Source organism: Marmota monax, unplaced genomic scaffold (genome assembly GCF_021218885.2).
Source record: "Marmota monax isolate L192 unplaced genomic scaffold, Marmota_monax_Labrador192_F-V1.1 WCK01_AAM20220418_F8-fsc00022, whole genome shotgun sequence".
In the NCBI taxonomy this organism is placed as follows: Eukaryota; Metazoa; Chordata; class Mammalia; order Rodentia; family Sciuridae; genus Marmota; species Marmota monax.
In genome coordinates, this window is record NW_026695215.1 from 25,252,662 (window position 1) to 25,274,263 (window position 21,602).

The 21,602-nt window shown below is 52.5% G+C and overlaps 1 protein-coding gene and 1 non-coding gene across 2 annotated transcripts in view; both read right to left on the minus strand.

Moving 5' to 3' along the window:
- Glyctk (glycerate kinase) overlaps window positions 1–18,150 on the minus strand; it is a 264,580-nt gene extending 246,430 nt beyond the window's left edge. The window contains exon 1 of the mRNA XM_058574804.1: window positions 18,140–18,150. The gene's annotated coding sequence lies outside the window, so the exon portion shown is untranslated. The remainder of the gene's footprint in view (window positions 1–18,139) is intronic.
- Trnav-cac (transfer RNA valine (anticodon CAC)) lies at window positions 8,232–8,304 on the minus strand. Its single transcript has one exon. It is a non-coding gene; the product is annotated as a tRNA-Val (tRNA).
- Window positions 18,151–21,602: the final 3,452 nt, after the last annotated feature.

Below are 21,602 nucleotides of genomic sequence, written 5' to 3' on the forward strand. Positions count from 1 at the left end.
GTCCCCTGAACTTTGCATGTCTGGCTCTCTAGGGCTGCTTCTACTTTGTCTCTCTTCCCCCCAAATCCTGTCACTTTCCTCCTGTCCCTCTGTTAGCCCCCTGGGTCCCTGTTTCAGTCTCCATCTCAGCTCCAGCCCCAGGGACCCATCAACTTCTTAGCGCTTCTTAGCATTCTCGTGGGAGAAGGATTCAAGTCACTTACTCACTTACACATTCATCCAGCAGCCATTTCCTGTGCCGCTTGGGCAGTCCCAGGAGTGGGAACATGCCCGAGGGAAAGTTCAGTGATGTCAGGCTGGGTGGCAGGATAATAGGGCCCTCAACTTGTCTTCTGATAAATGAATCAGGTGCAACAGCAAGAGTGACTAAGGCTAGACGTCAGGAAGAACTTGTAACATTGAGTAGCAGTCACCCTGAAGGGTGTTCTGACAAGGAAACCACAAAAGAGATGAGTATTTCCCTAAGGTTCTCTGCTATGAGCCTGGGGAGGAGGAGGCAGCCCTTGGGAAAGGGGTCTGCCCCACTTGCTGCCTCCATGAGGTCCCTGCCCAGAGTACAAACACAGTCATGCCTCATGAATGGGGCAGGGTAGGGGCAGGCAGTAAGCCCATGCTAGAACCTGCCCCTTCTCTGCCCCTGCCACTGCATGGCACACTGAGGCATTGGGCAACCCCTCTGTGTCAGGATGGATATGTCTGGAACAAAAACTTCCTTAGCAGAAACCACAGCCTGTGTCAGAGCACATTAGCATGTTAACCTCCAGGCACCCAGGTCGGGGGACGACGTCCAGGTTCTGATGTTTGACGCTTTTCCCCTGACTGTTCTGGGCAGGACACATCCCTCTCACCTCCTTGCAGAGGCCTCCTAGGATTGGTCCCATATGACACACAGATCCAAGAGTCCTGAGTTGGCCCTGTTCCCCCCACACAGAGGAATGAGTCAGGGGAGAAGCCAGACCTCCTCTGGCTGCTCTCTGAGTCTTTTCACCAGCCCTGCCTCCTCCATTAGGTTGGGCACCTTCCTTTGCTGGCCCTACTGGGACCAGATACGCACACACTCACATGCGCACACATGCAGCCTCCTCATTTCTGAGTGAGCAAGCCCAGGCTGGCCCTGTTGTGTCTGAGGAGCCGCCTGCCTCTGACTCCAGCCTCCCCTCCTCAGGGTGCGTCCTGGGTGAAGTCACCCCTCTCCAGGCATGGCCATTCAAGAACACCACTAGCAACTCTTGAAGGCCTCGGGCCCATTGTCTCTGACTGGGCTGGATAAGCCCCCGTAGGAGACACAAGACTCCAGTGCTGGAAGAACCCCGCTTTGCTCAAGCAGCAGGCCCCTCCCCGGGGTTGCCCTACTACGCACCTCCAGGGGCATTGTCCACCCCACAGTGACCGTGCATGTGTGGGGTCTCCATATACCCGCTCCATGCCCATGCCTCCTCCTCTGGCCTCAGGGATACAGATAAAAGAGAAGGTGCAGTACCATGCTGGGGGGTCATGAAGGAACCTCTCTAGGGGCAGGGGTCCCCTAAAGGGCTTCAAGCCAAAGACTGACAGTCTGTCACTACCGGATGTCCCAGTTGCTGAGTGGAGAATAGTCTGAAGGGCAAGCATATGAGTCAGACAATAAGTAGGAGGCTGGGACAGTCATTAAAGGGTGGGCCAGGAGGGCTGGGCCAGGGTGGCCTGGGAAGAGATGGTGAGAGGACATATCTTCACCACCAGAAAGACTTGGGCCCCATGGGAGGTGGGCAGCAGAGTGCCAGCAAAGGTTCTCAGCTTGTCTCACTGTGCCCATGGCCTGGATGCCACGGACACAATTCTTTTTTTTTATTTTTTTATTTTTTTTGTTGTTCAAAACATTACAAAGCTCTTGACATATCATATTTCATACATTTGGTTCAAGTGGGTTATGAACTCCCATCTTTACCCCGTATACAGATTGCAGAATCACATCGGTTACAAATCCACGTTTTTACATACTGCCATACTAGTGTCTGATGTGTTCTGCTGCCTTTCCTATCCTCTACTATCCTCCCTCCCCTCCCCTCTCCTCCCATCTTCTCTCTCTACCCCATCTACTGTCATTCATTTCTCTCTCTTGTTTTTTTCCCCTTTCCCCTCACTTCCTCTTGTATGTAATTTTGTATAACAATGAGGGTCTCCTTCCATTTCCATGCAATTTCCCTTCTCTCTCCCTTTCCCTCCCACCTCTCATCCCTGTTTAATGGTGATCTTCTTCTCATGCTCTTCCTCCCTGCTCTGTTCTTAGTTACTCTCCTTATATCAAAGAAGACATTTGGCATTTGTTTTTTAGGGATTGGCTAGCTTCACTTAGCGGACACGATTCTATGCAGGAGAATGGGTCCTAACCAGGGGATGTGTGGTCCCCAGGGTAACCCTGAATCCTCATTCAGCTCCCCGGAAGGGAACCTGCCTCACCCCTCACTGTATACATCATACTGAGAATCCAGAGAGATGCAGGACCTGCCCCACCCCTCACTGTATACGCCATCCAGGGTACTATGGTTTCGATATGAGGTATCTCCCAAAGCTCCTCTTAGAGCAAGAATATTGGATTGGGGGAGCTGTGACCTAATCAGTCCATTCTAGTTGAAATGGAATGACTGGTGGGAACTGTAGGCAGGTGGGGCATGGCAGGAGAAGGTGGGCCCCTGGAGGAGAGGGCCCTGACAGAGTGCATCTTCCCTCTGGCCCCATCCCCCTCTCTCTGCTTCCTGACCCCGCCATGCGCTGAGCAGTTTTCCACTGCTGGGCTCTTCAGCCATGATGCATTGCCATACCTTGAGCCCAGAGCAATGGAGTCAGCCATCTATGGACTGAGATCTCTGATCATATGTACCAAAATAAACTTATCCTCCGCTAAGTTGTTCTTGTCAGGTATTTTGGTCACAGTGACGCAAAGCTAACTAAAACACAGGATGACCAAGGTTCTCCTGCACACGGGTGTCTCTCCCAGGCACCTCTCAGAGTCTTGGGAATGTGAGCCATAAGGATGTTCATTGAGCCATGATCTTCCACCCTGGCTGAGGGGCACTATCTGGGACCAGTCATTGTTGATTCACTGTGTGATCTTGGGTGAGCCTCCTCCCCTACCCAGTCTTCACACAGGAAGAGATGAGAACAATTACCTTTAAACTCAGGGAGCATGGTCCAGACCTTCAGTTCTGTCCTGAGGGCTGGTCAGCCTGGCCTCAGTATCCAAGAAACCTAGGAGCCAATAAATATGCAGCCTAAGAGGAAAGGGCCCTTGACTGGGGTGAAGCATTGGGATGGAGTGCTAGCTGGGGGCCAAGCTGCCTGGGCAGGACTGGGCCAAGCCAATCCTTCTCTGCCCCATCACTATATCCCCTTAAAGGTCTCTCTCTCTCTCTCTCTCTCTCTCAGTACCAGGGAAAATCAGAGGGGCTTTACCACTGAGCCACATCCCCAGCCCTTTTTATTTATTTTTTTTATAGCTTTACTATTTATTTATTTATTTTTATGTGGTGCTGAGGATCGAACCCAGGGCACATGCTAGGCGAATGCTTTACCGCTGATCCACAACCCCAGCACCCCCCACCAACCCTTTTAAAATATATATATATATATATATATATATATATATATATATATATATATATATATATATATATTTGAGTCAGGGTCACACTAAATTGCTTAGAGCCTTGCTAAGTTGCTGAGGCTGGCTTTGAACTTGCAATTCTCCTGCCTTGGCCTCCAGAGTTGCTGGGATTACAGGCATGTGCCCCTGCACCCAGTCCCTTAAGGACTCTTGCTCCTTCCTTTCTGCTTCTTCCCTGACACGGGGATCCCTCTTCCATTTCCCCATGGTCCTGAGGTGCAGAGTACTGCCAGGGTCAGGGCATCCAGGTAAGCCATGGTTCCTGGTCACAGCTTCACTGCCTGGCCCTCGGTGTTCTGGTCTGGGAGTAGTTTGAACCTGGATTCTAGCTGTCTACCTGGGCTGGCCCCCCACTCCGTTCTTCCCCTTAAGTCATGCGTCACCTACCACCCCTGCCAGCCTGCACCCCCACTCCGTTCTTTCGCTCTGCCTATTGCCTACACTGCTCACCTGCAGACCCTGCCACCAGCTTCCCAAGTCTGCACCTTTGTGAGCCACCTGTGTCCCCGCATCCTCTGCCTGAAACCTGGGCTTGTCTGAGAGTCACCTCTCTTCTTCCCTCTCAGAGGAGCAAGGGAGCTGGGGGCTAGTATTCCTGAGAGGGCTGCAGAACAAAGGCCGAGCCCATACCTGGCCTCAGATCCTTGGAGCCTCTCCCTGACCTTTGGGGGAGGGAGGCTGGATACTAAGCCCCTCCCAGACCACCTCTGAGCAGGGAGTGTGGGTATGCTTTTTCTGCATCTTGAATTCTTTCCCTGGGCCTTGTGCCCAGAAGTGGCATTTCTGGGACAAAACACCTGAACTCAGTTTTCCCAAATTGGCTTCTGAAAAGAAAGCAGAACTCTCTTTCATATTGGGCTATTATTATTGATGATTTAGAGAAGCCATGTATTGGCTATGCCAGGTGCACACTGGGGGCCTTGAGTCCCTATCAGCCTGAGCCCCTGACAGGCCCAGCCTGGGACTTGTGCTGCTGAGCCTTATCCTCTGCAGTTCTAACTGCAGCAAGAGTAATGATAACAATAATACACACAGCATGGCCCTTGCTCTGGGATGGGGTGTCCTGCAGGCTTTTCATTATAAACTCATTTAACTTTCCAGTAGCCTTGGAGGAGGTGCTGGACTAGCCCCTGTGGGCAGATGAAGAAGCTGTCAGCAGTAAACCCACGTGCTGGGAAGGGGCCACCCCAGGATCTAGGTGTCTGACTGTCTTGTGAGTCCCTGCTCTCAACTACCCCATGCCTGAGAGGCAAGGGGGCCTTCAAGCCTGGGCTCCCTCCCAGTCCTAACATCACCTGGAGTCCCAACTCCCAGGAAAGCAGCATCTTGTAGCAAGGAGCCCTCTTTGAGGACTTACTGCACAACTGTGGGTTACCTGGGCTAGGAGGGAGAGGCAGAGGAGGAAAGCTGGCAATAGCTGGGAGGCTTAGGAGGAAGTGTGGCATCAGGGCTGTCCTGGTGTGTGCAGGCTGGAGGGGCTGAGCGGCAGGGGTCCCCGGGTCTAATGAGTAAGGCCATCCGGGAGGTTTCTCAGAGGAGGCGACATCTTACAGTAAAGTTGACCCTTCTGCAGTTCTTTCATATCCTAATTCTTCCCCTTAAGTCTTGCGTCACCTACCACCCCTGCCAAGTGGCTACCTCTGTCTGATCTTTCCCTGAGCCTCCTCCTCCAGGAAGCCTCCCCTCACTCTGGTGTTTCCTGTGGCTTCCATGGCCCTCTGTGCAGCCCCATATCTGAAGGCCCTGCTGGCCAGTGTGTCCAGACCCTCCTCATCCCCTCAGGCTGTATGTCTGGGGCATTTCTGGACTTGTGCCCAGCTCTGGGTATCAGGCTCTCATGACTAGTGCACACAGAGTTTCTGCCAGGAGCTTGAACATATTAGGGATTCAACCCAGAGCCTTGCACATATGAGGTGAGCACTCTACCGGTGAGCTATCCCTCCCCAGCACCCCCAAGCCCTCTAAGGCGTTCACAGGCATTCTGCCTGGCAGGGTTCTCCTATGTGAAGAGCAGAGCCCAGCCCCCCACAATGGGTGAGCACCCCTTGGGTCCCTGGAGTCCTTGCCTCCTACATCCCCTCACAGGTCCACATATCACCGCCTCTGCCTGCCCAGGTCTTTGGTGGTGCCCAGGAGGTAGGACTGACCACCTCTGTGCCACTGCTCCCTGATTCTGCCCACCCCGATAGCGGCTCACTCCTCGGCCAGGTTCCAGCCAGAGAAATGTCTGGCCTCTCCTGTTTAGAAAGATCTGCCACTGCCACAGCTAAGTGGAGGGGTCTGGAGGCCACACTAATTGATTAATTAAACCCTCTCGGTTAATTAGCTGCGTCCCTCCAGGGAAAAAAAGTCTAGAGCTGAGCTAGGGCCTCCTCTGTGTTGGGGGAGGATTTCATTAGCCTGGGTCAGGCTGAGCCCGATGCCAGTTGCAGGGAGCTGTGGAGAGCCCTGGGGGAGAGTTGTTCTGGGCCCTGGAGCCCTTTAGGCCACCTGGGTCCCGGAGAAGTGTCCTCCTGAGTAGGCCCACCCTGAGTCCCACAGGCCAGAGGCAGCTGGACCTGGGAGAAGAGGGAAATGTACACTCAAGCTCCAGGCAGAACCCCTGGGAACAGGGGATGGATGTGGGAAGATGAAGCAGTCTACTACGGTCAGGGCTCCCTCACTGGGCTGGGGAGGATCCAGACAGGACCCCACCGCAGGTGCTTCATGCAGGGAGGGCCTTGAATGCCAGCATAGCAGCTTGAACTTCCTCTGGAGGTGGAGGGCCATAGTAGATTTAAAGCTGGAAGGAACTTGATTTGGGATTTGGAAAGATCTCAGGGGAGGAGAAGGGAGAGGTAGGAGAGTAGGGGGGCCCAAGAGGAGGGGCTTCAGGTGTCCAGAGAGAATGGATATCCATGAGGTCTGGGGACTTGTGGGGAGGGTGGTCTAGCCTGAGTGCCAGAAGATCAGGTCCTGCTGTGTGGCCTATGGCCACCCAGTTCCCTTCTCTGGCCCTCTCTTCTTTCATGTGCCAGGTGCTGTGTCTAGGCAGATGTTCCTGAAACCACAGCCTTGGTGAATGTCACTGGCACATTTCCTTGAGCCAGGGCAGGACACCTTAAAAAAAAAAATCGCCCAAGCCCCTCTTTTCTTTTTCTTTTTGGTGCTGCTAGGGATTCAACCCAGAGCCATGCACATATTAGGTGAGCACCCTACCACTGAGCTACCCCCCAGTACCCCCAAGCCCTCTAAGGCACTCGCGGGCATTCTGCCTGGCAGGGTTCACCTGTGTGATGAGCAGAGCCCAGCCCCCAACACTGGGTGAGCACCCCCTTCAGGATCTGCAATATCATGATTCCCAATGGGAGGAGCTCAGGGGAGGGGGACATTTAGGTAGTGGAAGGACACCTGTGCCTGGGCTGGACCTAGGAGAGAAAGGACTGACAAGGAGTAGGAGGCAGAGAGTCCAGGACACCCCAAGTGGCTACAGGCAACGGGCAGGGCTGCAGCCTTGGCACGAAGCCCGCCCTGGGCCGGTCCTCCAGCTCCCTGAGTGGCTGCCCAAGTGGGAACAATGACCCTTTCACGTCACGCCTCCTCCAGTCACAGCAACTTTGGCGCCGCAGGACAAAGGGGCCATTTCATCATTGTTGGGCTGGATCAACAGCCCGCCCTGCCTGAGCCCTCCTGCCCCCACCCAGCCCAGGCCCCGGGAAGGGAGGCTGACTGCCCAGCCTGGCCAGAGCTTGAGACCTTCTCCCCATCTGGTCCAGCCACATCCATGCTGGAGACCCCCCTCCCTTTTCCTTTCTGGCTCACTCCTGCCTGCTGAGGGGATGCCAGGCTGTGCTCCCAATCCTTGGTCTCTCCATGCATGGGAAGGGGTGGGGGAAACCGGCTGTCAGGCTTCATCCAAGTCTGCCACCTTGAGGTGTGAGATTTTCCACCTGTCTCTCTGCCCCAGCCAGCCCTGGAAACCCCAGAGGGAGCACTGAGGTGGGGTGGGGCAATACCTCCTTGAGAAGAGACCCCTGTCTCAGGGGGTGAGGAAAGCAGACAAGGCCTCTTGCTCTGAGTCCTTGTCAGGGTCCTGCCTAGCCTTTTGCTTACAATGGCCTTTCACAATGTGAGCTAGCCCATGGCTAGCTTAGCTCGCCTTTTGGCTAGTCTCAGCCCTCCATGGGTATCTGGCTGTACAACGGCCCAGAGGGCCAAGACTATACCCACGGTAGACTCCCCCATGCCCAGCTCTGCCTCCTGCCTCCTTTGCTTAAAGGATGAGAGTTTGGGACCCTGAGACCCATCTTTCCATTTTTTCTCTACTTAGCAGGATTTGCTACGGCTAAAAGGGATGGAAGGCCATAGCTTGCTCTTGGTGAAGAGATCCTAGTCTGAGCACCAAGACAAAAACTGTATACTTTTATGCACTCTGGTCAGAGCTAGGCCAGAAAAAAAGCTCAAGAATCTAGCCACCAGGCCAGGCATGGTGGTGCATGTCTGTAATCCCAGTGACTCTGGAGGTTGAGGAAGGAGGATCATAAGTTTGAGACAAACCTTGGCAACTTACCTAAACTCTGTCTCAAAAAAAAATTTTTTTTTTTTTTTTTGGTAGCACTGGGGATTGAACCCAGGATCTTGTGCATGTGAGGCAAGCACTCTACCAACTGAGCTATATCCCCAGCCCCTCAATTTTTTTAAAAAGGGCCCAGAAGTGTGGCTCAATGTTAGGGTGCTGCTGGGTTCAATCCCCAGTACCAAAAGAAAAAAATATTCAGTCACCAGGAGTCCAAGTCACACTCTCAGAAGCAGGGGCTGTGGGACAGGGTGGTGCCTCATTTTGGGTGCCTACAACCTTGAGCCTACAGATAACAGTGATGTTGATAGTTCACCCCCCAGTGGTGGGCAAGGGGTAAAGGGAGGCTTGATATGCTGGGCTCCACCAGAGGGTGGGGATGTAGATGATTCTGTCAAGGCCGATGGGCCTAGGGGATCTCCCACCCCCTGTTCATCTGCATAGCATAAACATTTCAAGAAGCCTGTCTGGAGACAGCTCGGTGCTCTGGGCCTGACCCCTTCTGTGCAATGAAGGCCCAGACTCTACCCTGGTGGCTCTTTCAAACCTAGGACCCTAAGAGTGAACCAAACTGGAAGGACAGGCTACTAATGTTGGGAAGGAAGGAACTAGGGGAACGTGGGTTCCATCGTCTTCCCCATTTTGCAGATGAGAACACCAAGGATCAGAGGTAAAGTGACCATCGAACCGCATGACAGATGAGGGGCAGAGCAGAGACTTAGGAACTGTGTCAGGAAGGAGCTGGAGTCTAGGGCTGGTCATCACTGGGCCCTGGTCTCAAAGTGAACCCCTGAGGTGCTGGCCATGTATGGGTGTAGGAGACCTGCAGGGCCAGGCTTGCTCTGCAGCTCCTACAGCCGCCGTCCCCGCCAGGCCCAGAGGCACCGCACACACATGGCCCATTTGCCCGGCCTCACTTCCTCTGACTAAGACTGAAGAATCACCCCTCGAGGGGAGTGAAGCTCTGGCACTCATTAGCAGGAAATGCCCAGCCCTGCTCTCTCCAGTGCCTGCCTGCCCTGACACCCCTCATCTGGGATCTTGGCCATCGCTGCTAAGGAACACATGGGTGGAGGCACTGCCCTGGTTGGAGGGTGCTGGGCTTCGCCTGATCCACCTTCAGTCAGTCTGGGGGTTCAAGCGGTTGCCCTTACACCCAAGCCTGGCCAAGGGCCCCTCTCTGCTAGTCTTGATGACATTCTAGCTTCAGAGTCTTTGGTGCCCAAGGTCTTCCCCAACTTAGTCAAACCCAGGATTTTGAGAGAGGATTAGATACCCAGCCCCTAGTAGGAGAACAAAACCTGGTCTTTGAGTCTAGTTTCAAACTCTTCCAATTTATTTGTTTGTTTGTTTGTTTATTTTGGTGTTGGGGATTAGAACCCAGGGCCTTGTGCAAACAAACACTCTACCAACTGAGCTGTATCCCTGGTCCCCAATTTATTTTTATTTAAAAAATTTTTTTGTTATACATAATATTAGGGTTCATTTTGATGTAATTGTACAGGCTTGGAAGATAATCTGCTCCAATTCAGACCCGAGCACTTCCCCTTTCCCTCTCCTCCTCCTTCTCCCTGTTCCTTTTCCTCTACTCTGCTGATCTTTCTTCTATTTATTTAGTGTTTTTTTTTAATTAGCACATTATAGATATATATAAAGGTGAATTTCATTGTGGTATATTCATATATGTACATAGGAAAGTTTGATCAGGTTCATTCCACCACTTGGCCTTCTTCAATTTTGAGGTAGCTTCTGAAAGGTGTCTGCCCAAAGAATAGAGAGGTTGAGGCTGCCTCACGATGCCTGGAGAGGAATGAGAGGCTGGCCTAATGACGTTGGGGGATTTCCCCTTCTAGAATCCCTGGATGATCTACTGCAGCCTCCATCCAGGTGAGGAGGTGGGGAGAGTTGAGGCTTCAGGAAGTTTCTGGGTCCAGGGCAAGGCCACAATTTCCACCAAGGCCCTGGTCTCCAGTCTCTGCGCCAGGCTTAGACCCAAGGCTTCTGCCTACCCAGGCTGGGCCTGTACCCAGCAGAGGAGACTACTGAGGCCTGAATGAGAGGTGCGACTGGCCCAAGACTTTACAGCAGAGCAGGAGGCTGAGGCTCTGAATTCTGGCTCCAGCTCTGTCCCCTAAGGGCCGTGGGCATGCAGGCAGGTCTTTGCTCTTTCTGAACGTTAGTCTCCCCAGAGATTGCCCACTGGCTGGGCCCCTGTCAGCGACTGCCCCTGACTTGGACTCTGAATCCTTGGACAGTGCCTGTTGGCCAAACATATCAGCACCAATTAGCCAACAAGCCCAGTCACCAGACAGGGGAGTTCATGGGAGGAGATTACACTCTGTCCTCAGAGTTTGTCCTCCCATGAAGGACCACTGTGAAAGGACACAAAAATGCTCTAATGACAGGGCCAGCCAGTGCTGCAGCTGGGTCAGATGATAAGATTCCCTTACAAGTGGGGAGACCAAACCTGGAAAGGCCAGCCTCGCAACCTCACATCACTCACGAGGCAGCTTATACTGTGTTACCTGTAAGCACTTCACAATCAGACTATGAAACACAGCTGGTGTAGAAAGTGCTGCCCCAGAGGGCTGGGGACAGGCAGAAAGTCCATCACAGCTTGGTCCAGCAGCCTGCACCCCTGAAACTCCTGAATGCCTCTCTGTGCACCCCATTGCTGCCCTGGATCTGGTGAGCAACTCCAAATTGTGCGATCCATGGCCAGCCCTTCATGCCTCCTTGAAGGCTGTGGGCAGGATCAGAGATCTCTGGTGAATAAAAGCTCTGGAAACAGCAAAGTTGGGTGGCATCACACAGCAGAGTTCCAGTGGGGCAAGCTGAGTCTGGCTTTGCAGTTAGACTGGTTTGCAGTCCTGCCTTAGGAAGGGATCGGCTGTCTGGGTGCGGTGGCACACTTCCTGTAATCCCAGCAAGTTTCGAGTTCAAGGTCAGCCTCTGCAATTTAGCAAGAACCTCAACAACTTACAAAGACCCTGTCTCAAACTAAAAAAATAAAAAGGACTGGGGATATAGCTCAATGGTAAAGCTGATTGGGTTTAGCTGACTCTTGGCCAGGTCACTTCATTTCTCAAGACACCTGTCTCATTAGGTGTGGGATAACTTGGGGCAGCCATCATGAGAGCAAGTGGCATTGATCTGGGCTGCTGTAGGGTGGCTGCTGTTGATCCTGGGCTGCAGATCAGAGAATCCCACAGCTGGGGGCAGAACTACCGATCTAACCTGCTGAGATTCACCATCTGGGGCTGTTCAAGCAAACATGCTGTGGAGTTGCCCCAACTAGAGGGACAGAAGGGATGGAGATGCTGTATTCAAGGTAGGGACACAGGCTGGTGACCCCAAAGGAGGGTGAGAAGAACAGAGTGAGGGGAAGGGGCCCTGAAGGAAGGTGATTGACAGCAAGACTCTGCTGCAATCTGAGGCTGACTGTAGACTAGGGGAGCCCTGAGGCTTTGATCAGTGGCCAGTGGGCTCTGTCAAACTCCCCCTCCTGGAAGGAATCTTCTCCAGGGCACCTGAGGCCACCAACGACCACTGCTCCAAGTTGAAAACTTCACACAAGCTCTCAGAACTCCTCCATGAACTTCCCCCTTTTACTGTGAATATGGACATTCAGGCTCAAAGTTCAGTAACTTAGGATATCAGGGAGGGCAGGAGGGATAAAATAGTAAGGGTGCTTTGTCCTAGAGAGACTTAGGGACAAGGCCCACCTATTCTAACTCCTGGCTACCTTCTGCTTGGGCTGACATCACCTCTCCTGGGACAGACTAAGTTAAGCACCTTGGTGGTACCTCCACCCTGCCCACAAGGGCTGTGAGTTCTTTCCCCAGGACCCCTTGGGAAACTCTGTGAGGCAGGACTGGCCCGCCCACTCCCAAGTCCCCACAGAGGGAGCAAGTGAAGTAGCAGGGAACAGTGAGGCTGTGAGCCTTGAGATCAGTGCATGGTGGCCTTTCAATTCTCAAGTGGCCTTGTCCTAGGCCCCAGGTATGACTTCACTCCCGTTGTCGGATGGGATGACTTTTCCCCCTAGGATCTCCCCAGCTTTCTCATAACCCACCCAGGGCATGGGAGCTGGAGATGCTTTCTGGAGGCCATTTGTCAACTTAAGTTAAAAAAAATAAAAATAAAAATAAAAATATGCATGACCTTTAACCTAGTGATCCTATTCCTCAGAACCTATTTGCCCTAGGAAAATCACTTGAAGGCACAGAGAAGGATCCACCTCTAATTTGCTCTATGATCCCTGGCTCATGACAGCTGGGGCAGTTTATGTCCAGCCTCCTCCACTGGGATGGTCTCCTCCCACAGGTTCACGCACACCATCTTCCCACTCTGCCCAGGCCACCGCTTGGGCCTGTGTCCCACACCTATGCCTTTCCCTGTCCAACCTCCACCTCTCTGGGACTCTGGACTTTCCTCTCCTCAACCACCGGTCTCTCACAGACCCCTTTCTCCAAGGAGTTTGCTCAGATTTCACTCATGGGGATCCTTTCCTACACCGAGGTCTCCACTCCCTGGGGTCTTCCCTGGAATGGGAGAAGGCTCTGCTTTCTACGGAGCTGCTTTGCAAGGCTCTGATCAATTCCAAGAGTTCCCTGTCATTTGGGGGATGAGTAGTGAGCACCTTGACAGCACACCCCATGACTCATCTACTAGAGTCACTCTCATGTCCCTTTTCTTTGGCCATTCCCTATCCTATCACAGGATGCCTGGATGAGGGGAGGCCACCCTATTCCCTTCCCTGAATAGGCCCTAAGAAAGTTAGGGGGTCACACCTTTGTCCCTTCTCCTGTCTCCAGGCCCTACAGCTGCAAACTCGTTGTTTTTCCAGAAGGACCTATATGGAACTGCTGGCCTGTGTGCTTTCTGTGAGTTCAATGGTCAGAGAAAGGATTCTTGGCAAGGAGGTAAGCACAGGGACAAGGGGCTTGATCCACTCAGTGCCATGTGTCACCTCTGGAAGTCCAGACATGGTGCTTGCTGCCTGTGAACTCATAGACCCCTGAGCCAGGAAGAGGAGGCTTTGTGATTTAGCCTTCCTGTGGGCCAGACTCCCTCCTAGGCACACATCACCCAATCTCATCGTCCCAGGAAGGGATTATTCTCCCCATCTTTTAAGCAACAAATCCAAGAGTATAGGGAGGTAGAGCCCCTGATCTGGAGGTGGTAGGAGAGAGCTCTCAGAGCCTCAGAGCCATGGGCTCAGGAAGAGGGGTATGGGCGTGGCAGGGTCCCTGAGGCTTCACAGGCCTGTCCTCCTGAGTCTTTTTTGAGGTCACTTCTCCAAAGACAGAGGCCAGTGCTGGTAGCACAGGGTTTGTCTGCTCTGGCATCTCTCAACCATGCAGGCCCAGGCCCTGGCTTCACCCTCACAGCCTCTGCTGAAGCCTCAGGATGTGCCTGGAATCCCAAAGCTGCACTGCAGTGTCATCTACCCAGGGCCTGCCAGCTCCAGGCAAGGGTCCGTTTCTCAGCACCGCACACACTGCAGCATCTGCCCTGGCCTCAGGAACCTACTCCAACAAAAGGGGAGTAAATCAAGCTCAACCATCTATTCCCGTCCCCTCTTCTCCCCACCATCAGACCTGAGAGAGAGGTGCTGAGGGAAGTGGGGGATCCTGTATAGTCCTCCACTTGTCTCTGCAAGCTAGTGGCTGCCCAGCCACCCACCCAGGCTCAGAGCCCTGTTCAGAGGACTGAACAAAGAGCCAGGCAGCCACATCTGAGCTCCTCCCCGGGTGCTCAGCAATTGAAAACAGAAAACCCTGTGCAAAACAGGCTCTCCTCCACTGAGGTCCATAGGCACCCTCCTTGCGGGCTGAGCAGGTTGTTGCTGTAGAGTTTGAACTTGCAAGTCCAGGATGGCCAGGTTGGAGCCCCAGCTCTGCCACCTACAGCTGTGTGACCTTGGGTACCTCACTAATCCTGCTAAATCCCAAATCCTTCCTTGAGAAAATCGGGAGTATGTGAACAGAACCTGGGAGGTTTAAATGAGGCAGTTCAGGGCCAAGTGTGAACTCACCCCCAACAGCCCCTTTAGTGTGGTCTTAGTGTGGCCTTGCTCTGTCCAGGCCCTGCACCAAACCTTTCATATGCACAGTCTTAGCACATCTTTACATAAATCCCATGAGACAAGCTGGTGTAATGGAGTATACCTGTAATTCTAGTTATTCAGAAGGCTGAGGCAGAAGGATCACAAGTTTGAGGTCCACCTGGGCAACTTAGAAAAACTCTGTCTCAAAATAAATTTTAAAAGTCTGGGGAGGGCTGGCGTTGTGGCTCAGTGGTAGAGCGCTTGCCTTGCACGTGTGCGGCCCTAAAATAAAATAAATTAAATAAATACATAAATAAAATGAAGGTATTGTGTCCAACTACAACTAAAAAATAAATATTTTTTAAAAAAAGGGCTAGGGCTATAACTTGGCACTGTACAAGTGGAAGCCTCTACCCCACCTCATGGTAGCGCACTCAAGCACAAGACCCTGTGGTCGATCCCCAGTATAAACAAAACAAACCAAAACAAAATCCCATAAGACATGCCTATTTGTCACAGGTAGGGTATCCTCCACAGATGAAGAGACTGAGGCTCTCAAGGCTGAGACTCACCTTGTTGTGAGGACAGAGTGATGGGAGATAGAGTGCCATCTGTCTTGGGGGGTAGTCTGTTGCAGCTACAAGCAGAGGACAGGAATGGGATGGGGGTGGGACACACAAGTCCTGTCCTGGGTATAGAGATAGGAAGGTGGCAATCCAAGCAGGGGTGGGTGCCCTACCAGCTTGTTGAGAGCCCAGTGTGGGGCTGGTCCCACACACCCTTCCAAACTGCTGGGAAGGAAGGTGTCCAGGTCTATTCTTAGCAGGTCCTGCTCCTGAGCTCCCACACCCCACCCCTCATCACCTTCAACCCCTGCTGTCACTGATCCCCACTGCTCAGTAGAGCGGCTTAGCTTGGCCAGACATAAGACAGTTGTAATTACAGCTCAGGTGGTGGCAGGTAGACCCCAGGACAACAGAGATGGGGACTTCTCCAAACACAAGCTGCCCCTGGGGCATTTGGTGCAGCCCCTGCCACACTCCCCAGTCTCAGCCCAGCGGGAGGGCCAGCCTGCACAACTGCTCTCCAGCCTGCACATGGAGCTGGCCAGGCTCCCAGGGAAGTCAGGAGCATGAATGGACTGCTCACCCCGCCCCCCCCCCCCAAGCAAGGGAGAAACAGCCAACACTGGTCCGCCTCTTGGGCGGTCTTGGTGATTAACCCTGGTGGCTTCCTCCTGTAGAACAAGTGCCAACTCCAGCCCGGAGACTCCATGCCAAGGGCCAGCTTCATCTTCTCTCCCCACAGCCTGCCAGGCAAGTGCCCCAGTTTGACTCAGAGAATCAAGTGATTGCCCTCAGTGATCTCCTGTCCCCAGTCCTTCTGCTCTCCTCACAGAGTGGCATGCTTCTCGGTCTCTTGGCCAGTCTCAGCCTGGAGACCTACCAGCCCTGGTCTCAGGCACCTGAGAAGCTTCCTGGGCACCAGGTGGTGGAATGTGGGGCATGAGAATGGAGCCTCCACCTGCTGAGGAGGGGGAAGGGACTGGTGGGAGCAGGGTCTGGAAGTTGCACTGAGGGAAGGGAAGCAGGAGGGCAGCAAAGCCTTGACAGGGATGAGGAGGGGACACTCTTGGAGGATTGGGTCCCCAACTTCAGTGGCTGCCATGGTGCAGAGGGTGGGGAGATCTCAGCGGACCTTTCATGGCCAGTTCTCAGCGGACTCTGAGGAGACTGCCCTGAACCTCACCCAGCTGAGAGAGACATGCAGAACCGCGCTGAGCCTGGTGGGCTGGGGGTCACAGAGGTTAGACAAATGGAGCCTCCTCTGGTCAGCACAGGGTTCCGGTGGCCCCTATCCTGGGCCTGTTTCTGGCAGCGCTCCACTCAGAGCACAGATTGCTGAGAGGCGGGGAGGAGCAGTCTAACTGAGGCCAGTCAGATTCCACAGCTGTCAGGTGAGGAAAGTGGTGGCATTAAAGTGAACGGGGACCTAGGCAGGCCGCAAAGATGAGAAGGACCTGGCTGTAAGGAGCCTGCAGTTGCTGGTTACTTCCTGGTGGGCATTCCCAGGCCTGCAGTTCTCCCACACTCTGCCATCACTTGCCCCATTTAACAGATGGAGAAGCCGAGCCTGGCACAGTGCCCCAACTGGCCCTCGGCCAAGGAGAGTCTGCCAGAAGCTACCTGGCTTCACTCACCTCAGTCTCCTGAGCCAGGAACAGTCAGGCAGGTAAAGGGCTAAGGGTGGAGATAGGGAAGCACCAAGGCCATGACCTGTCCCCCAAAATGCCTTGCCTGAGAGGGTACAGTCCTGCCCCTGCTTGTCTCGGCTGTCTGTTTCGCCCCTCCCGCCTCACTTGTACCCTCTCTGTCCTCTGGTGCCACATTCACCCTGGGTATTACCACTGCCCTGGAAGCCTCCATTCTCCCATAGTGCAACCAGGCCCAGGGTTGCCACAGGGGAACAGGGACACCAAGGTTCCTTTGTTCCATCCTGTTCAAGTTCAGCCCAAGCCAGGCTGGAACAGATCCCCTTGCCAGGAGTGTGCTTGTGAGCAGTGAGACACACTTCGGAGTCTTGGCCACTAGCATGTGCACTAGGTGTTGAGCCTGTTGATGCTCTGTAATGCTGGGCAAGGGGATTTAACCCTTTGGAGCCTCAGCTCTTCATCTGTAAAATGGAAATTAATAATTGTGCAAACCTTATGTGATCCTGGGAAATAATTAAATGAGGCATTATCTGGAAGCTGGTGTGGTGTTATTCTCCAGGTTTCTTTTGTTGAAGATATTATCCTCATATGCCTCATCTGTCCCCAGGTGCTGGACCCAATCGATTTGGGGTCCTGCTGCCAGCAATGCCTTCACTCAACGACACAACCGATAGGGCTACTTCCTTAGGGTGGGACTTTTCTGAGAAGGGTGCCTGGACCTGGTCTGTAGTTCGGGGGTGGGGGGGCAGTCAGGTGCTTGTGTCCTGAGGATTGGAGGCTTGCAGCTCCCTATAGGTTAACATGAGATGACTCCACCAGAGTCATGCAACAACAACAACAACAACAACAAAACACTTTTACACCCTCAGTAACCAATGAGATGATCGTGTATAAAGGTGGAGGCCCCTGGCCACCTTAACATGGTCCAGGCTAAAGAGGACCCAGAATCTTCTGGAAGGCAGTTATGGGCAGAAATGTCTGAGGTCCTCAAAGTCCCACCCAAGACTCCCACTACCTGCAGATGATTTCCAGGGCTCCCAGTGTGGGAAATACTTCCCAGAAAAGTCCCTGACTCATTCTGGCTCAAATCCACTGCCCTGGACATTGGAGCAGAGAGGAAAGACATGGTGAATCCCCAAGCCTGGCCCTGCGCCGTCCCTTGGCCTGGGTCCTTCAACACCCAGAATATACCAGCCCTTAGGAACCCCAATAGTGAGGGCTGCAGAAGTCTCCAGCACTGAGTGATGATGAGCCCAGGTGAAGGGTCTCCTCATCCTTCTCCATCTCCTCTCCATTTCTGCCATCCAAGGCCTGGACTTTGCTTCTGATTCTGAAAAAGCCACGGTGTTGTTTTTTTTTTTGATGGGGCATTCATGAAGATCCAGCAAATGATAGATAGGTGTGTCCTAGGCAGAGAGCTAGCAAGACCAATATGTGAATCCCTGAATATGGGATTATACAGAAAAATTTGTCATTTTTCATTATTGAGGGTTTTTTTTTTTTTTTGGGGGGGGGGTTGTATGCACATGTGCACTTGAGATCAAACCTAGGGCCTACCTAGCATATGCTAGGCAAACACTCTACCATTAAGCTATACCCCCAGTCCTTTTCATTTTTATTTTTGAGACAGGTCTTGCTGAGTTGCTGACAGAGGCCTCAAACTTGCAATCCTCCTGCCTCAGTCTCCTGAGTAGCTGGGATTACAGGCGTGCACCACAGTATCTGGCTTTGAGTTAATAATTTGTTCAGAAGTATTTATGGAGCTCTACTGAGGGCCAAGGTAGAGAGAGAGCATGTACAGAACAACTCAGGGCCATTCTAACAATTTGGGGGTGACAGCTTTTAGCTGGCCATAAGGATCCCAGAGCTGTTTGCTTCACAGTGTTTTTTTCCAGCCTCTTTCGGGTGAGGCCCCACTGAGGCCACACTGGAAGAGATTGCTGCTCAATGATCATCTTGGTCTCTGGATACAGTCCCAGAGGCCTGCCTTTAAACCTGTCTTCCTAGAGATGTGACCTTGGGCTGGTGACCTCACCTCTCTGGGAATTGTCTCTGTCTAGAAAAGGATACAGGGTGGTGGGAACAGCACAGAGGCCAGACACATGGGGACGCGTACACTAAGTACCCAGTGATGCAGCACCAGAAAGGTCCCTCTATCCCACCCTGCTCAGGAGGGCCCAGAGCAGGTTCAGAGCCCTGTCCTTGTTCTCTCTGGTAAGTGCAGCTCCAAAGCCCGTTTTCCCATCTGTAATAGGTGAGACAAAATCATGGGGCCCTGCCATGGTACAGAATACCAAGAGGAAACATACCCACTAGCTGTGGCTGGAGCAAGCTGTTCACGGGAGCCTTAAGTGTCAATTGCCAGTAAGTGTGGGGGCGGGTACCTGTGTGGGGGTTTGGATAGCCCCAGAGAGGAGACACGATTCCTTCTGTGCCCTTTGAATGACCCCAGGTTATCTCCTCCAGACAATTCCTTCCGCCAACTCTGCCCTCTGGCTACTGTTTATCTCCCTGATAAATGGCCTAGTGTCCTGACAGAGGGAGGGAGAGCTGTCTGTGTCCTTCAGAGCCCTCCCTGCCTGGGCTGGGAACAGCTGGGTGAAGACCCGGGCCTATGCACGTCAGCACAAACTGAAGATTCTAGGCCTTTGACCCTGGTGAGACCCCGATCTGAAGGGAGAGACAAGGTCTAACCTTGGGAACTTGAGGAGAGGCAAGATCTGGTTCTCAAAGAGCACTTATTGTTTCCTCCCAGAGCAACCCATACCCTGCATCCTCCTGCACCAACACACACATCACAGAGTCTCTGGTCATCAGCACACAAGCAGTCATGACCTGGAAACAGGGAAGGGCTGCTTTGATCCGTGACCAATACAAGACTCTTAGCAGCCATGGTTGGAGGCTAGATTTCCAGGCTGTGGAGTGGGCATTTGTAGAAGAGGAATGCATGAGCCTGTCTGTGGGCCTCTTGGTCCATATGAGCCCTAATGGCTCCTTGAATGCTGGTCCCGGAGAGCCTGGGCCACTGGTATTGTCCTCCAGCAAAGGAACAGGTGCTTTCAGGGTCCCAGGCTAGCCTGGGTCTGTAAGATGGAGTCAGTTTGTACCTCTCTGCAGACAGCAGCAGTGTTCAGAGAGTGAATAGCCCACTGGAACAAGTGTCTACTCTTCCCTTTGGTCAAAGGTCAAAGGTCAGCCCCCTGGAGTCTACTTCTCTTCCTGGCCTCAGCATGATGCCAATTTGTGCAAAGGCAGGGTTTGTCTGTCTATCTGTTCATGACCTTGGTGTTCAGTCAACTCCTAGATGAAGAAATCTATGTTGATGAATGAATCTTTGCTCTACCTAGTTGGATATTTGAATTCTTGCACTTAAATATGTTATTTCAGGCTGGGATTGTGGCTCAGCGGTAGAGCGCTCTCCTAACACCTGCGAGAACCTGGGTTTGATCCTCAGCACCATATAAAATAAATAAATAAAATAAAGATATTGTGGGGCTGGGGATGTGGCTCAAGCGGTAGCGCGCTCGCCTGGCATGCGTGCGACCCGGGTTCGATCCTCAGCACCACATACAAACAAAGATGTTGTGTCCGCCGAAAACTAAAAAATAAATATTAAAAAATTCTCTCTCTCTTAAAAAAAAATAAATATATTGTGTCCAACTACAACTAAAAAAATAAATATTAAAAAAAAATATGCTATTTCACTGGAAAAAAAAAATCCTCACTCATTTGGTGCTGAGGCAACATCCAACACATGACCAGTGTCACTACTGTTGCTGATCACTTTACGGCTACCAGGGACATTGGGGCTGGCTCTGGGATGGCTACATTTTGGGCTTATGCATAAACATCTTTGCAACATCCTCAGCATGTGGGTATATACATGCACTGTCGCTGTTATCAGCATGAACTTAAATTTCTATAAATAGGAACACTAGTTTTTACATTCATTTAGTCAACACTTGATATATATATTGATTAAGCACATGGTCTGGGCTCATCCTGGGAGTTGGGCGATGGGCTATAACAGCGACCAAGAAAATCATAGCCTGTCCTTTGTCAGAGGGGCATGTGTCAGTCAAAAAAGCACACACTGAAGGAACTAATTACATGTTCCATGAGTCCTCCAAGAACAGTGGAGGGGGCTACAGGAGCAGGAATCAGGGGACTGGGGAAGTTACTCTGGGAGGAGGTTTGGGAGGCTGGCTCAGCAGAGCAAGCAGGAGGTTGCAGGTGAAACAGGGAGAATATGTTTCCAGACAGAAAGAAAAACCTGGACAGAGTCCAGATAGTCAGAGAGGCCATTAAACCTGAAAGCATCCAGGGCAGTTGGAGTGGAGGAGGAGGAGGTAGGAGGGACGAGACAGCACTCAGGGCCTCCGGGTCTGGCGATGGGGAACCAGACCAGGGGTGAATTCCTCAGATCCCCCTATAGCTGCCAGGTATAAGGTGGATTTTGAAGGATTTTGCTTCCAAAAGTCTGGAGCTGATTTTATTGGTAAGTCAAGGATACAGGTTTTTTTTTTTGTTTTTTTATTGTCCCCTGCTGTCTCCCACATACTTGTCCAGACCTCCAGCTACAGAGGGCAGAGGTTGTATCTGCATCTAATTCAGTTCTGAGGGCCCAGTATGCATCACAGGGGCCAAATAGATGCATGCTGAGCAAGGAACTCATGGGAATGCCCCACTTGTCTGTTGATGTGCATGAAGCCGACTATCTGGGCCTGCCTCTACCCATGGGCTTGTGTCCATCCTCAGCTTAGTCAGGCCAGGAAAGACATGCAGGGTAACAGGCTAGGCATCCAGGAAGCAGACCATGTACCCTTCCAGCTCACACCAGGTGGGGACACTCTGACCTATAATCCCCACCCCAGCCATTATAGACAGAATTATAGGCACGGTCTACCCAGGACAGATCCCATTGGTATCAGAACCATGTGGGATGCAGAAACCCAGACCTCTGCCCTGACCCCAGCCTCAGTTCAGATAGAGAATGTGAAGACAAAAACTTGGGATTGGGAGTGCATATAGGTTAGGATGCAGAGAACTGTGGCAGGGAGCTTGAGGGAAATGATGCCTCACTCAGGGTGGGCTTCCCAGAGCTGCAGCTGGGCTAGTTCACATAGGCAGCCAGGTAAGC